This window comes from Phyllobates terribilis, unplaced genomic scaffold (assembly GCF_046119375.1).
Source record: "Phyllobates terribilis strain yellow unplaced genomic scaffold, ASM4611937v1 Scaffold_2__4_contigs__length_985480577, whole genome shotgun sequence".
Lineage (NCBI taxonomy): Eukaryota > Metazoa > Chordata > Amphibia > Anura > Dendrobatidae > Phyllobates > Phyllobates terribilis.
The window spans coordinates 488,680,683-488,695,031 of NW_027362762.1; positions in this window are offsets into that span (position 1 = coordinate 488,680,683).

Sequence of the window (14,349 nt, forward strand, 5' to 3'; positions counted from 1 at the left end):
CAGTAAGAGTTTTAGCAGTTTCAAAAGTGGAGATGTTTTTAAGATGCAGGTGACAAGAGCGAGTGAGTGATCGGATATAGGGAGTAAAGGAAAGGTTAGTGTCGAATATGACCCCCAAGGCAGCGGGCATGCTGCTTGGGAGTTATGGTTGAACCCTCCAAGGTAATTTCGATGTTAGGTAGAGTTAGGTTAGTAGAGGGGGGAAACACAAGAAGTTCAGTTTTGGAGAGATTCAGTTTAAGATAGAGGGAGGACATGATGTAAGAGACAGCAGACAAACAATCCTTGGTATTTTGTATTAGGGTACGGGTGATGTCAGGGGAAGAAGTGTATAATTGGGTGTGGTCAGCATAGAAATGATACTGGAACCCAAATCTGCTGATTGTTTGTCCAACAGGGGCAGTGTATAGAGAGAAGAGGAGGGGGCCTAGGACTGAGCCCTGCAGAACCACGATAGTAAGGGGATGAGGAGGGGAAGAGGAGCGGGAAAAGATACAGAGAGGGAGCGGTCAGAGAGGTAGGAGGAGAACCAGGAGAGAACAGTTTCCTTGAGGCCTATAGAGCGGAGCATAGTGAGGAGGAGCTGGTGATCCACAGTGTCAAATGCTGCAGAGAGATCCAGGAGAATCAGCAGGGAGCAGTGACCTTTGGATTTAGCTGTTCGTAGATCATTAGAGACTTTAGTGAGGGCAGTTTCAGTGGAGTGTAAGGAGCGGAAACCAGATTGTAGAGGGTCGAGGAGAGAGTTGTCTGAGAGATAGCAGATTAGATGGGAGTGGACCAAGCGTTCCAGGAGTTTAGAGATGAAAGAGATGTAACCTCTTACTGTAATAATGGCCACTGTCCTGTAATAATGTTCTCTGTTCTGGCCCCTTCATGTAATAGTGGCCCCCATTCTATAATAATGCTCCCCGCCCTGGCCCCAATCCTGTAATAATGTCCCCCATCCTTTAATAATGTGTTCTGTTTTAGCCCCTTCCTGTAAAAATGGCACCCATCCTGTAATAATGATCCCTATTCTGTAATAATGTCTTCTATCCTGGCTTCCATCATGTAATAATGTCCTCCATCCTGTCCTCTTCCTGTAATATGTCCCCCATCCCATAATAATGGCCTCTGTCTTGACCCCTTCCTGTAATATTGCCCCCCATCCTGGCCTCTTCCTGTAATAATAACCCTCATCCTAGGACCTTCCTGTAATAATGTCCTCCAACCTGGCCCTTTCCTGCAATAATGTCCCCCCATCCTGGTCCCCACCCTGTAATAATGTCCCCCATCCTGTAATATGCCCTCAGTCTTGACACATCCTGTAATAATGTACACCATCCTGGCCCCTTTTTTTTATAAAAAAAATAAATGATTGCTCTCATCTCTACCCCTCCCACATTGGGCACCATCCTTTGCCTCCTCTATATCTGGTGCAATGGGTCGGCAGTGCATGGCAGAGTCGTCTAGCCAGAAGCGTGTATAGCGATTGCGATACAGGGAGCCAATGGCTTTCAGTGCTGCAATACATTTCAGCTGAATATGCATCTGAGCTCACACATCCAGCTGGTGCTGGCATTGGCAAGCCCCCTGACTCCATGGGCCCGGTCACAGTTGGACCCTTTAAAGGCACACAACCAGTTTGAAATTATTGCTGTGCAGACAGCCATTGGCTACCCACCCTGCAGTACCAGTATATGCAATAGGCCTATCAGAGACCAGAAGCTGACATCAGAATGCCGCAGACAACACAATCACTTCGCTGTATTGATGAAGAAGGAGCATGAGGAAGAATTACTCACTTGTAGTGAGAACGAGGACAGGTGAACCACTTTATTTCTATTTTATTTTTATTTTCTTTTGCTAAGATGCTTTAATATCTAATATTTTAAACCATGTTATCTCAAACTGCAACAAAAATATATATTTGGATTTCCCGTAAAAGTTATATAGGCATTGACCTACAGTAGATATGATTGTAGCTATGGAGAACGTAGGACATAGTGGGCGAAAGTCCGACCTTATGGTCAGCTGCCATTGTAGCCTTCAAGAATTTACATTTTTACAGTAAGACTATTTTTTTTACTTTCTATGTGAAGAGAATCACTAAGGGGGACATAATAAGTATATGGGGACAAAATGGTGGACACTACAATTATAATGTCTGAAATTCTGGCTACCGTATACTTATAATGTCCCCCATTCTGGCCCCCATGCACTTATAATGTCCCCCATTCTGGCTAACAGATACTTAAATTGTCCTCAATTCTGTCCCCCATACACTTATATTATCCTCTATTCAGGCCCCGATATAAATGCATGAAGTCAAAATTGCAGGACATTACAACTGTACTGGGGCCAGAATAGGGTACTTTATAAGTGTACTAGATGGTGGCCCAATTCTATCGCATCGGGTATTCTAGAATATGTATGCGGCCGACCGGGCGCGACTAATCAGCGAAGCAGTGTTTAAATGGGTTGTGCACTGCTTTAAATTAACCACCCAATGTGTCCCCCCGGGGCCCCTAATGAATTTTGTAATTACGTCATGTTGTCAATACTGTTTGTGACAACATCGCTGACCACGCACAGCCAGCACGTAATTCGAAGCGGTGTTTAAAATTTCGCGCCAATATCACTGATTGGTCGCGGCCCGGCGGGTGTGACCAATCAGCGAAGCGTGTTTCAAATCCGGCGCCAATTCGCGGCCGGACTGCGCTGGTTGCTGATTGGTCGCGGCCGGCGGCCGCCACCAATCAGAACAGCGGTGTTTTAAATTTCGCGCCAATATCGCTGATTGGTCGCGGCCGGCTGCATCGCCGCTGACCTCCATGCGGCTACCATCGGGATATCAGTGGCTAGGGCCGTTGATCTCCCGATGGCAAGTGCGAAGGGAGGACCGGGGAGCGGCGCCGCCTAGGCCTCCTGTCGGGGTACTTCTGCAGCGAGCAGCCGGGAGATGACTGGCTAGCGCCAGTCATCTCCCGGCTGCATCGCCACTGACTTCCGTGCGGCAGATGAGCCGCTAACGGCCGCCATCTTGTTCTGAAATCCCGCGTTGCTGATTGGCCGCGGCCGGACCAATCAGCGACGCGGGATTTCCTGCACGGACAGACAGACAGGATAATAAGCCGATTATATAGTAGATGGTGGCCAGAATGGGGGCATTACAAGCAGGCTAGGACTGGCCCACAAGGGAATGAGTGAACTCCCTGGTGGGCTATTGTGCATGAGTAGACCCTCTCACACTCCTATATGCGTGGTAGTTGGTACAATACATTTGAATTACAATGTAAAGAAAAAGGCAGCAACTTGTCATTTATCTTACAAACTGCCCAGTTTATTATATAAATTTGTGATTTGAAATCTTTTAATGTAGCTGAAGAGTGGGCCACCAGTCGATGCTACTTGGTGGCCCTTGGCACCCTAGTTCAACACTGATTATAATTGAATGGAGGCTATTAATAGTATATGGGAGACATAATGGGGGACATTATAAGTTAATAAGGTACAGAATTCGGGGACATTATAGTGTCTGGAGGCTAGAATGAGGAACATTATTAATATATGAATGCCGGAGTGGGGGGGCATTATTAGTATATAGGGGATGGAATGGGGGACATTACAAGTGTATAAGGGCCAGAATGGGAAAATTATAAGTATAATGTCCCTCATTATGGCCCCATATTCTTGTAATGTCCCCCATTATGGCCCCATATTCTTGTAATGTCCCCCATTATGGCCCCCATAGACTTATAATTTTCCCCATTCTGGCTCATGTATAAGTGTTTAAGGCCAGGCATTACAAGTGTATGAGGGCCAGAGGACATTACAAGTGTATAAACATGTGGAGGCCAGAATTGGGGGACATCATAACTGCATGGGGACCAGAATTTGTGAGCATTACAAATGTTTGCGAGCCAAAACTGGGGGACATTATAAGTATATGGGGGCTAGAATGGGAGACATTATAAGAATATGGAGCCAGAATGGGCTACATTAAAAGTATATGTGGACCACAATGAGTGACATCATTAATGTATAATTCCACAGTGGGGGACATTATTAGTGTATGAGGCACAGTGAGGGAAATTATTAATGTATGGGGTCACAGGGGGGAACATTATTAATGGATGGGTACAGAATGGAGGATATTATTAATGCATGGGTCAACAAGGGGGAGATTAATAATATCATCCATTGTGGCCTTATACAGTAGTAATATCCCCTATTGTGTCCCTATACATTAATAATGTGAATCACTGGATTCACTTACACTATATACACTTACACTATGTACACTTACACTATATACTATCTACAGAGCTCCTATGTACAGTATAACTAACACTGGTGGTAAGGTAATATTCGTGTTAGTACTGTGGTTTTGCTTAATGACCAGTATGGTGGTATATGCTGGTTATATGTGGTCATGGTGTTATTTTTTCCCTTGTAAATGGTATTATTGGTATTTTGGTCTTGGTATAGTGGGTTTTGCTTAGTTACAGGATTGTGGTTATTTTCAGACATGTGAATATAACGTCATATGGTGGTAATAAATATGGTCATAGTGTGGCAGCATTATTTTGCCTTGGACACTGGCCTCGGTGTAGTGAACTTTGCTCCGTAACAGTTTATTAATTATATTTGCAAATTGGTATTCAGGGACATAGTTTGTAGCATTTTTAATTCAGGGCACATATAGATGTGGCTTTGTTATTTTCAGGGGCATGGCAATCTGCTCATAAAGCGATGAGCAGAACACATCTGTAAGACAAACTCTGCAAAGAACAGTCATAGTTGGGCTCTGATCTATATCTGGAGCTGGTGGAGAAGAAAAGAAAGAGAACAACTCTAATTAGATTATGTCAACTGTATGACCGTACATCCATATTTATTCTGTATACTGTAGATTCCTCAGTAGAATGATGCATTGTATTAGCAGGTGCAAAATTAAGGGAGCATGCAGAGCATTTACCCCGGGTGAAGCCAGCAGGGGGGGACCATTGCAATGCCTCATTCAGCGGTCTGAGGTGTCTCCTAAGGTACATAATATTGCCACCCCCAGGAGTGGAATTCGGCCATTCTCCTAGTCAGTTGTTAAACTGACAGCCGGTTTGGAAAACAAGTAAAACACTGTTCCCTGCATGGGGTCAAGGTGACATACAGCAGTGTGAGCAGGTCACCTGATCACGTTGCTGACATTACTTCTGTCCTGTAGAGAAGGAGGACGGTAACAAGGTAAGTGCTCCATTGGAGACAAAAATGCAAGAAAGTTTTATTGAGGAGGAATAGTTTTGAGGGCACAGTGTGGAGGAAAAATTATGAGAGGACAGTATGGGGGAAATTTATGAGAGGACAGTATGATGGCGAAAAGTATGAGGGGACTATATGGGGGCGTTAGGGTTAGTGTTAAGGGGATAGTATTGGTGAGAGAAAGTAGGCAGCATGGAGTGGAAAGTGTGCACGGATAGTATGGGGGGTAGTGTAAGTAGACAGTATGGAGCAAAATATGAGGAGACATTATGGAGGGGATGTGTGAGGGGGCAGTATAAGGAAATATTGTGACATCCAGCATTGGGGGAAAAGTGTGAGAGGACAGTATGGAGGGTTAAGTGTGTGGGGACAGTATAATGGGAAATGTGAGGGTGGCTGTATGGCTGGAAAATTGTAAGGGGACAGTATGAGGTTGAAAACTGTGAAGGGACAGTATGGGGTGAAAGTGTGAGGGGACAGAATGGAGGGGAGAAAAGCATGAAGAGATAATTTGAGGGGGAAATGTATGAGGGTACAGTATATGGTGGAAAGTGTGAAGGAATAGTTTGGGGGGTGAGGGGACATTATGGAGGGGTAAGCGTCAGGTGGCAGTAAGGGGAATAGGGTGAGGCCCAGTATGGGGAGTTGAGTGTGAGTGGGCAGTATGGGGGAAAGTGTGAGTGGACAGCATTAGGGTGAGTGTGAGGGGGCAGTAAGAGGAGAAAAGTGTGAGGGGAGATTATGGGGGAAAGTATGAAGGGACAGTATAGTGGGAAAAGTATTAGGGGACAGTATGAGGGGAAAAGTATGAGGGAACAGTATGGAAAAGTGAGCGGACAGAATAAGGATGAAAAGTGTGAGGGAACAGTATGGAGGAAAGTGTGAGACAATAGTATGGAGGTGAAAGGTGTGATGGAACAGAATGGGGAGAAACTGTGAGGAGATAGTGAGGGAGCGAAAAGTGTGAGTCAACAGTATGAGAGTATGAGGGGGAAAAGTGTGAGGATGCAGTATGGAGTGGAAAGTGTGAGGGGACAGTATTGGGGAAATGTGAAGGAACAGTATAAGGGGACAATATGGGGGGGGGGAGTGTGAGTGGAAGTATGAGCAGAAAAGTGTGAGGGGCAGTATGAGAGAAAGTATAAAGGGACGGTATGATGGGCAAAGTATATGGAAAAAGTGTAAGGGAACAGTATGAGAGGAAGGTATGAGAGGATAGTATAAGGGTAAAAAGTGTGAGGGGACAGTATGAGGGGGGGGGGGAGTCTGAGGGGGAAGTATTGGGGGAGCGTGAGGGCCAGTATCAAAGAGGTAAGTGTTATGGGGCAGTATGGGAGAGTGTGAGGGCCAATATCAGGGGGCAAGTGTGAGGGGGCAGTATAGGGGGAAAAGTGAGAGGGAGAAGTGTGAGGGGGCAGTATGAGAGGGAAGTGTGAGGGGGCAGTATGGATAGAAAGTTTGAGGTGACATATGGAGAGAAGTGTGAAGAGACAGTATGGCTGGGAGTTTTAGGGGACACTATTGAGGGGAAGTGCAAAAAGGCAGTATGAAGGACGAACTGTGAGGGAGTGGTATGGGAAAAATGTGTGAGAGTACAGTATGGGGGAACTGTGAGAGGACAGTATGGGGGAGAAAACAGTGAGAGGACAGTATGGGGGAGTGTTAGGGGGAAATATGAGGGTGAGTGTGAGTGGAAAGGTGGGGGATGTTAGAGGGCAGTATAAGGGGGAGTGTGAGAAGAGAACAAGGAGGGAACAATATGCAGTCAATAGTGTGGCGGTTATTGCTAATAAGGGGGGACAGTGTGGCGGTTATAGGTAATAAAGGTGAACTGTGGAGGTTATGGTTTAGAAGGGTTGACAGTGTGGAGTTAATATTTTATGGGAGAAGACAGTGTGGAGACGGTGTGCATTAATTCAGGCAGTGATGGATCATATTTTGAGCAGGGAACACAGTGAGGGGCAATTATTTATGCAGGGGCCCAACGTAGGGCAGATATTTTTTCCGGAGCATTGTAATGACACTGTTATCTTTTAGGGCACCATGTTGGGTGTGCTGCAGAAGATCTGAGAGGATGAAAGTCTACAGAGACAAGCTGTTTATGTCATCATGTCATCTGGATAAGATGGAGAAGAAAAGAATGTGAACTATGCCAATCAGAGAAATTGTCATCTATACGGGACCTGAATGCAAATGTTTATTGGTGAAACTGACTAGTGACTACATTTCATCAGTGCTGTGGTTCATGTATGGTCTGCAGCCTAATAACAGCTGTTAACAACTCCCAGAATCTCTTTACCATTGTTTAACATGTGCTTGTAAATGTAGGTTCATGCAATACGACTGTATATGGGTCTGACCTGACATTGTAATTGATTGCTGTTCTAAGCTTGGTGAAGTGTTCATATACTGATGGTGGTTCTGGTGGTGTATTCTTATACTGATAATGGTTCTAGTGCTGTATTTACATATTGATGATTGTTCTGATGATGTATTCCTGTACTGATGTCGCTTCTGGTGATGTATTAATAGCGAACAACTTGTATGTAATTTATATAAGGCAATGACAAATGACAGTGTCTGTTTTTTTTCTAGGGTGGAGGAAGGATTTTTTCTACATGGATTTTACTACACTGCTCAAAAAAATAAAGGGAACACTCAAATAACACATCCTAGATCTGAATGAATGAAATATTCTCATTGAATACTTTGTTCTGTACAAAGTTGAATGTGCTGACAACAAAATCACACAAAAATCATCAAAGGAAATCAAATTTATTAACCAATGGAGGCCTGGATTTGGAGTCACCCCAAAAATTAAAGTGGAAAAACACACTACAGGCTGATCCAACTTTGATGTAATGTCCTTAAAAGAAGTCAAAATGAGGCTCAGTATTGTGTGTGGCCTCCACGTGCCTCTATGACCTCCCTACTGTTATGCACATGCCCGGACTGACTGGCGTGTGCGGGTGTTGTGGTTCCACTGGACCATGGACCGGAGAGTGCCTGGAGGGGCGTGACTAAGTATCTGGCCGATCCGACCAAGGTGGCACGACGGCATACGACGCCAGTGCACCAGGGAGAAACCGGGCAGAGGGACCAGGTGCTACTCCAGGTCAAACTCCGGACACGGGGGTTGACCCACACTGGGATTACTGGAACAGGCAGGTTAGGCTGGCACAGACTGGTGGATGTAAGCAAACACGGCAGGTATGCAGATGGGTGGATACAGGCGAGTATGCAGGCAGGGAGGTACTGGCCGAAAGGACGGGCTGGAGCACAGAAAGGTTAAGACCCAGTACAGACTGGGTCACAGAACCGCAGATGCGGTAGACAACCACAGCAGAGAGGGAACACCCGAAGCGGTGGGCAAGAACAGAGCAGGACGGGGCTGCAGGAGCAGCGAGCACAAGCAGGGCAGGACAGGACTGCCGGAGCAGCGGGCAGAAGCAGGGCAGGACAGGACTGCCGGAGCAGCGGGCAGAAGCAGGGCAGGACAGGACTGCCGGAGCAGCGGGCAGAAGCAGGGCAGGACAGGACTGCCGGAGCAGCGGGCAGAAGCAGGGCAGGACAGGACTGCCGGAGCAGCGGGCAAAAGGGTCAGAGCGGAGCAAGGCTGCGGAGCAGTGAGCAAGGAGACAGAGCAGGCTAGAACCACCGGAGCGGTAAGCAAAGGAGTCAGAGCAGACTAGAACCGCCGGAGCGGTGAGCAAAGGAGTCAGAGCAGGCTAGAACCGCCGGAGCGGTGAGCAAAGGAGTCAGAGCAGGCTAGAACCGCCGGAGCGGTAAGCAAAGGAGTCAGAGCAGACTAGAACCGCCGGAGCGGTGAGCAAAGGAGTCAGAGCAGGCTAGAACCGCCGGAGCGGTGAGCAAAGGAGTCAGAGCAGGCTAGAACCGCCGGAGCAGTGAGCAAAGGAGTCAGAGCAGGCTAGAACCGCCGGAGCGGTAAGCAAAGGAGTCAGAGCAGGCTAGAACCGCCGGAGCGGTGAGCAAAGGAGTCAGAGCAGGCTAGAACCACCGGAGCGGTGAGCAAAGGAGTCAGAGCAGGCTAGAACCGCCGGAGCGGTGAGCAAAGGAGTCAGAGCAGGCTAGAACCGCCGGAGCGGTGAGCAAAGGAGTCAGAGCAGGCAAGGCTGAGTAGGGGGGACAGGGCTCTGTTCACACGGAACAGACAGGAAGGGAAAGGCAGAGCCAGACACCCACAGGGTACTTGCAGAGAAGTAGCGAGTGGACCACAAACTCACAAACGGGAGTACAGAGACAACAAGCAGGAGTTAGGTACGAGTTCAGACTCTGCAGAAAAAGGAAGGGAATGGACATAGAGGCAAAACAGGTAAAGGATAGGAGAGAGTTCAGACTGGAACTGAGTGTACGGAGGAGACCGACACTGCAGCGGAATACAGGAGCGGGTCTGGGAATACGGCCCCCAGAGAGGCAGGACGAACAGGCAAGGAGCGAGTTCAGACAGGACAGACAAGATACAGGAGCGGGTCTAGGTAATCGGCCCCTAGAAGGCGGGAGGAACAGGCTAGGAGCGTGTTCAGACAGGCCTGGAAATACAGCCTCCAGGATAGGCAGACAAGAGAACACAGAACGGGACCTGGCACCTTCAGAGTGCAAGCACACACTGAATGAAACACTATGCTCAGGCAGGAATAGATGGGAGCAGCTGAGCTATATACCAGGTGACAGACAGCAATAGGCTGAGGACGCACAAGGGGTGTGACCCACAGCAGGTACAAAAAGCAGGAAGTTCAGCGGGCGCCGCCCTTAAGCAGCAGAAACAGACACAAACAGACAGCATGGAGGGAAGCCAGAGAGACATTCTGGACTGGAGATCAAGTGCGCGCTCTTGCACAGTGGGAGATGGACCACCATGCAAGGACGCCGCCAGGTATGTTACAGTACCCCCCCCCCTTACGCCCCCTCTTCTTCAGGCCTGCCAGAATCTTCCGCAGGGAATTCGAGGACCAGTCGTTCACTTCAAGGAGATCACTTCCACTGTCCACAGGAAAAACTGATCTCATCTGGTTAGCTAGGATGCTACCTCCTATCCAGCCATCCTCAGCAACAGACGAAACGGGTGGAGTACCAGGAACAGCACACAAGGAAGTCTCTCTCCACATATTTTCAGGTGGCACCCCAGAGGGTACAGGAGACAACTGGAAGTCCTTCACCGGGTTGGAGGGGGGCAGAGACTTGGGGGTAATCTCTGCTTCGAGGTACATCTTGTCAAGCTCACAGGAAGAAATAGACGGGTTATCAGGTACATAATGAGGAAAAGTCACTGTCTCTTTGTTATCTGGTGGTACCCCGGAGGATTCAGGAAACAACTGGAGGTCCTCCGCCGGGTCAGAAGAGTGCAGAGGCTCAGAGAAAACATCTGCTTCAGAGTACACTAGGTCGGACTCACTGGACGAAGCAGGCGAGGTATCGGGTACCGAGTATAGGAAAGTCTCTGTCCATTCACCACCAGGTGGCACCCCGAAGGGTTCTGGAGACAACTGGCGGTCCTCCGCCTGGTCAGAAGGGTGTAGAGACTCGGGAGTAACCTCTGCTTCGGAGTACACTAGGTTGGACTCACTGGACGAAGCGAGCGAGGTATCAGGTACAGAGTATAGGAGAGTCTCTGTCCTTTCGCTACCAGGTAGCACCCCGAAGGGTTCTGGAGACAACTGGAGGTCCTCCGCCTGGTCGGAGGGGTGTAGAGACTCGGGGGTAACTACCACTTTGGGGTACCGATTGTCAGGCTCACAGGACGAAGCGGACAAAGTATCGAGTACCGAGTGTAGAGAAGTCTCTCTCCATTTGTCATCGAGTGGTATCCCGGAGGATTCAGGAGGCAACAGGGGGTCCTCCGCCAGGTAGTAGAGGTGCACAGACTCAGAGGTAACCACAGCTTTGGAGCATCCTTGGACATGCACACCGGTTAAAGTGGGTGAAGCATCTGATGCCGCATGCAGGAAGTTCTCCTGTGTGGAGTCTGGATGGGCAGAAGTCTCTTCGGGCAGGAGAACCGGAGCACTACCCACGCACATTACCCGTTGGGGCTTCTCCGGGATACAGGGAGATGAAGCTTCAGTAGGGACTTCAAGGTTGGGGTCAGGAGGTCTCAGGGAGGACAGACCCTGGCGTGACGGCTTGCCTCTACGTCTAGCACGTCTGGACTGCCTCTTGAGGTTGGGAGATGTATTCCGGAAAGCGTAGTCACCCTGTGAAGATTCTGGGTGGACAGTAGTCTCATTGGGCTGGAGGACTATTGCGCTACCCACACACATTACCCATCGGGGCTGCTCCGGGATATTGGGAGGTGAAGCTTCAGCAGGAGCCTCCGGGTTAGGATCATCGAAGACCATTAGAAAGGCCACCAGGAAGGCCATTAGGTCCAGGAGGATCGGATCCTGTGTTTCATATAGGGGGTTGATCCATTCCAAGGCATCACCCGCCAGGTAAGACATAATGAATGCCACCTTAACCCGATCGGTGGGAAAACATAGAGGGTAGAACTTGAAGTGTAGCATGCATTGCTCCACAAATGCACGACTTTGTCTTGGATCCCCATAGTAACGTGGCGGATCCGCAGGAACGAGAGCAGATAGATCCATCTGGACGGGTGCGTAATTCGCCTGGAACTCAGCTGAGAGAAAAAAAATAAATAAATTTTATTTATTTATTTTTAATGCATGTATTCGCTGGAAAACTTCTCAGAGAGCGAAGGCCGTGGGGCTCAACGGGAACCATGGCCTGAGCATGCTGTTATGCACACGCCCGGACTGACTGGCGTGTGCGGGTGTTGTGGTTCCACTGGACCATGGACCGGAGAGTGCCTGGAGGGGCGTGACTAAGTATCTGGCCGATCCGACCAAGGTGGCACGACGGCATACGACGCCAGTGCACCAGGGAGAAACCGGGCAGAGGGATCAGGTGCTACTCCAGGTCAAACTCCGGACACGGGGGTTGACCCACACTGGGATTACTGGAACAGGCAGGTTAGGCTGGCACAGACTGGTGGATGTAAGCAAACACGGCAGGTATGCAGATGGGTGGATACAGGCGAGTATGCAGGCAGGGAGGTACTGGCCGAAAGGACGGGCTGGAGCACAGAAAGGTTAAGACCCAGTACAGACTGGGTCACAGAACTGCAGATGCGGTAGACAACCACAGCAGAGAGGGAACACCCGAAGCGGTGGGCAAGAACAGAGCAGGACGGGGCTGCAGGAGCAGTGAGCACAAGCAGGGCAGGACAGGACTGCCGGAGCAGCGGGCACAAGCAGGGCAGGACAGGACTGCCGGAGCAGCGGGCAGAAGCAGGGCAGGACAGGACTGCCGGAGCAGCGGGCAGAAGCAGGGCAGGACAGGACTGCCGGAGCAGCGGGCAGAAGCAGGGCAGGACAGGACTGCCGGAGCAGCGGGCAGAAGCAGGGCAGGACAGGACTGCCGGAGCAGCGGGCAGAAGCAGGGCAGGACAGGACTGCCGGAGCAGCGGGCAAAAGGGTCAGAGCGGAGCAAGGCTGCGGAGCAGTGAGCAAGGAGACAGAGCAGGCTAGAACCACCGGAGCGGTAAGCAAAGGAGTCAGAGCAGACTAGAACCGCCGGAGCGGTGAGCAAAGGAGTCAGAGCAGGCTAGAACCGCCGGAGCGGTGAGCAAAGGAGTCAGAGCAGGCTAGAACCGCCGGAGCGGTAAGCAAAGGAGTCAGAGCAGACTAGAACCGCCGGAGCGGTGAGCAAAGGAGTCAGAGCAGACTAGAACCGCCGGAGCGGTGAGCAAAGGAGTCAGAGCAGGCTAGAACCGCCGGAGCGGTGAGCAAAGGAGTCAGAGCAGGCTAGAACCGCCGGAGCGGTGAGCAAAGGAGTCAGAGCAGGCTAGAACCGCCGGAGCGGTGAGCAAAGGAGTCAGAGCAGGCAAGGCTGAGTAGGGGGGACAGGGCTCTGTTCACACGGAACAGACAGGAAAGGAAAGGCAGAGCCAGACACCCACAGGGTACTTGCAGAGAAGTAGCGAGTGGACCACAAACTCACAAACGGGAGTACAGAGACAACAAGCAGGAGTTAGGTACGAGTTCAGACTCTGCAGAAAAAGGAAGGGAACGGACATAGAGGCAAAACAGGTAAAGGATAGGAGAGAGTTCAGACTGGAACTGAGTGTACGGAGGAGACCGACACTGCAGCGGAATACAGGAGCGGGTCTGGGAATACGGCCCCCAGAGAGGCAGGACGAACAGGCAAGGAGCGAGTTCAGACAGGACAGACAAGATACAGGAGCGGGTCTAGGTAATCGGCCCCTAGAAGGCGGGAGGAACAGGCTAGGAGCGTGTTCAGACAGGTCAGACAAGATACAGGAACGGGTCTAGGTAATCGGCCCCTAGAAGGCAGGAGGAACAGGCTAGGAGCGTGTTCAGACAGGCCTGGAAATACAGCCTCCAGGATAGGCAGACAGGAGAACACAGAACGGGACCTGGCAGCTTCAGAGTGCAAGCACACACTGAATGAAACACTATGCTCAGGCAGGAATAGATGGGAGCAGCTGAGCTATATACCAGGTGACAGACAGCAATAGGCTGAGGACGCACAAGGGGTGTGACCCACAGCAGGTACAAAAAGCAGGAAGTTCAGCGGGCGCCGCCCTTAAGCAGCAGAAACAGACAGAAACAGACAGCATGGAGGGAAGCCAGAGAGACATTCTGGACTGGAGATCAAGTGCGCGCTCTTGCACAGTGGGAGATGGACCACCATGCAAGGACGCCGCCAGGTATGTTACACCTACAATGCCCGGACATGCTCCTGATGAGGTTGTGTATGGTCTCCTGTGGGATCTCCTCCCAGACCCGGACTAAAGCATCCGCCAACTCCTGGACAGTCTGTGGTGGATGAAGCGAGACATGATGTCCCAGATGTGCTCAATCGGATTCAGGTCTGGGGAACTGGCGGGCCAGTCCATAGCTTCAATGCCTTCATCTTACAGGAACCGCTGACACACTCCAGCCATATGAGGTCTGGCATTTTCCTGCATTAGGAGGAACCCAGGGCCAAACGTACCAGCATATGGTCTCACAAGGGGTCTGAGGATCTCATCTCGGTACCTAATGGCAGTCAGGCTACCTCTGGCGA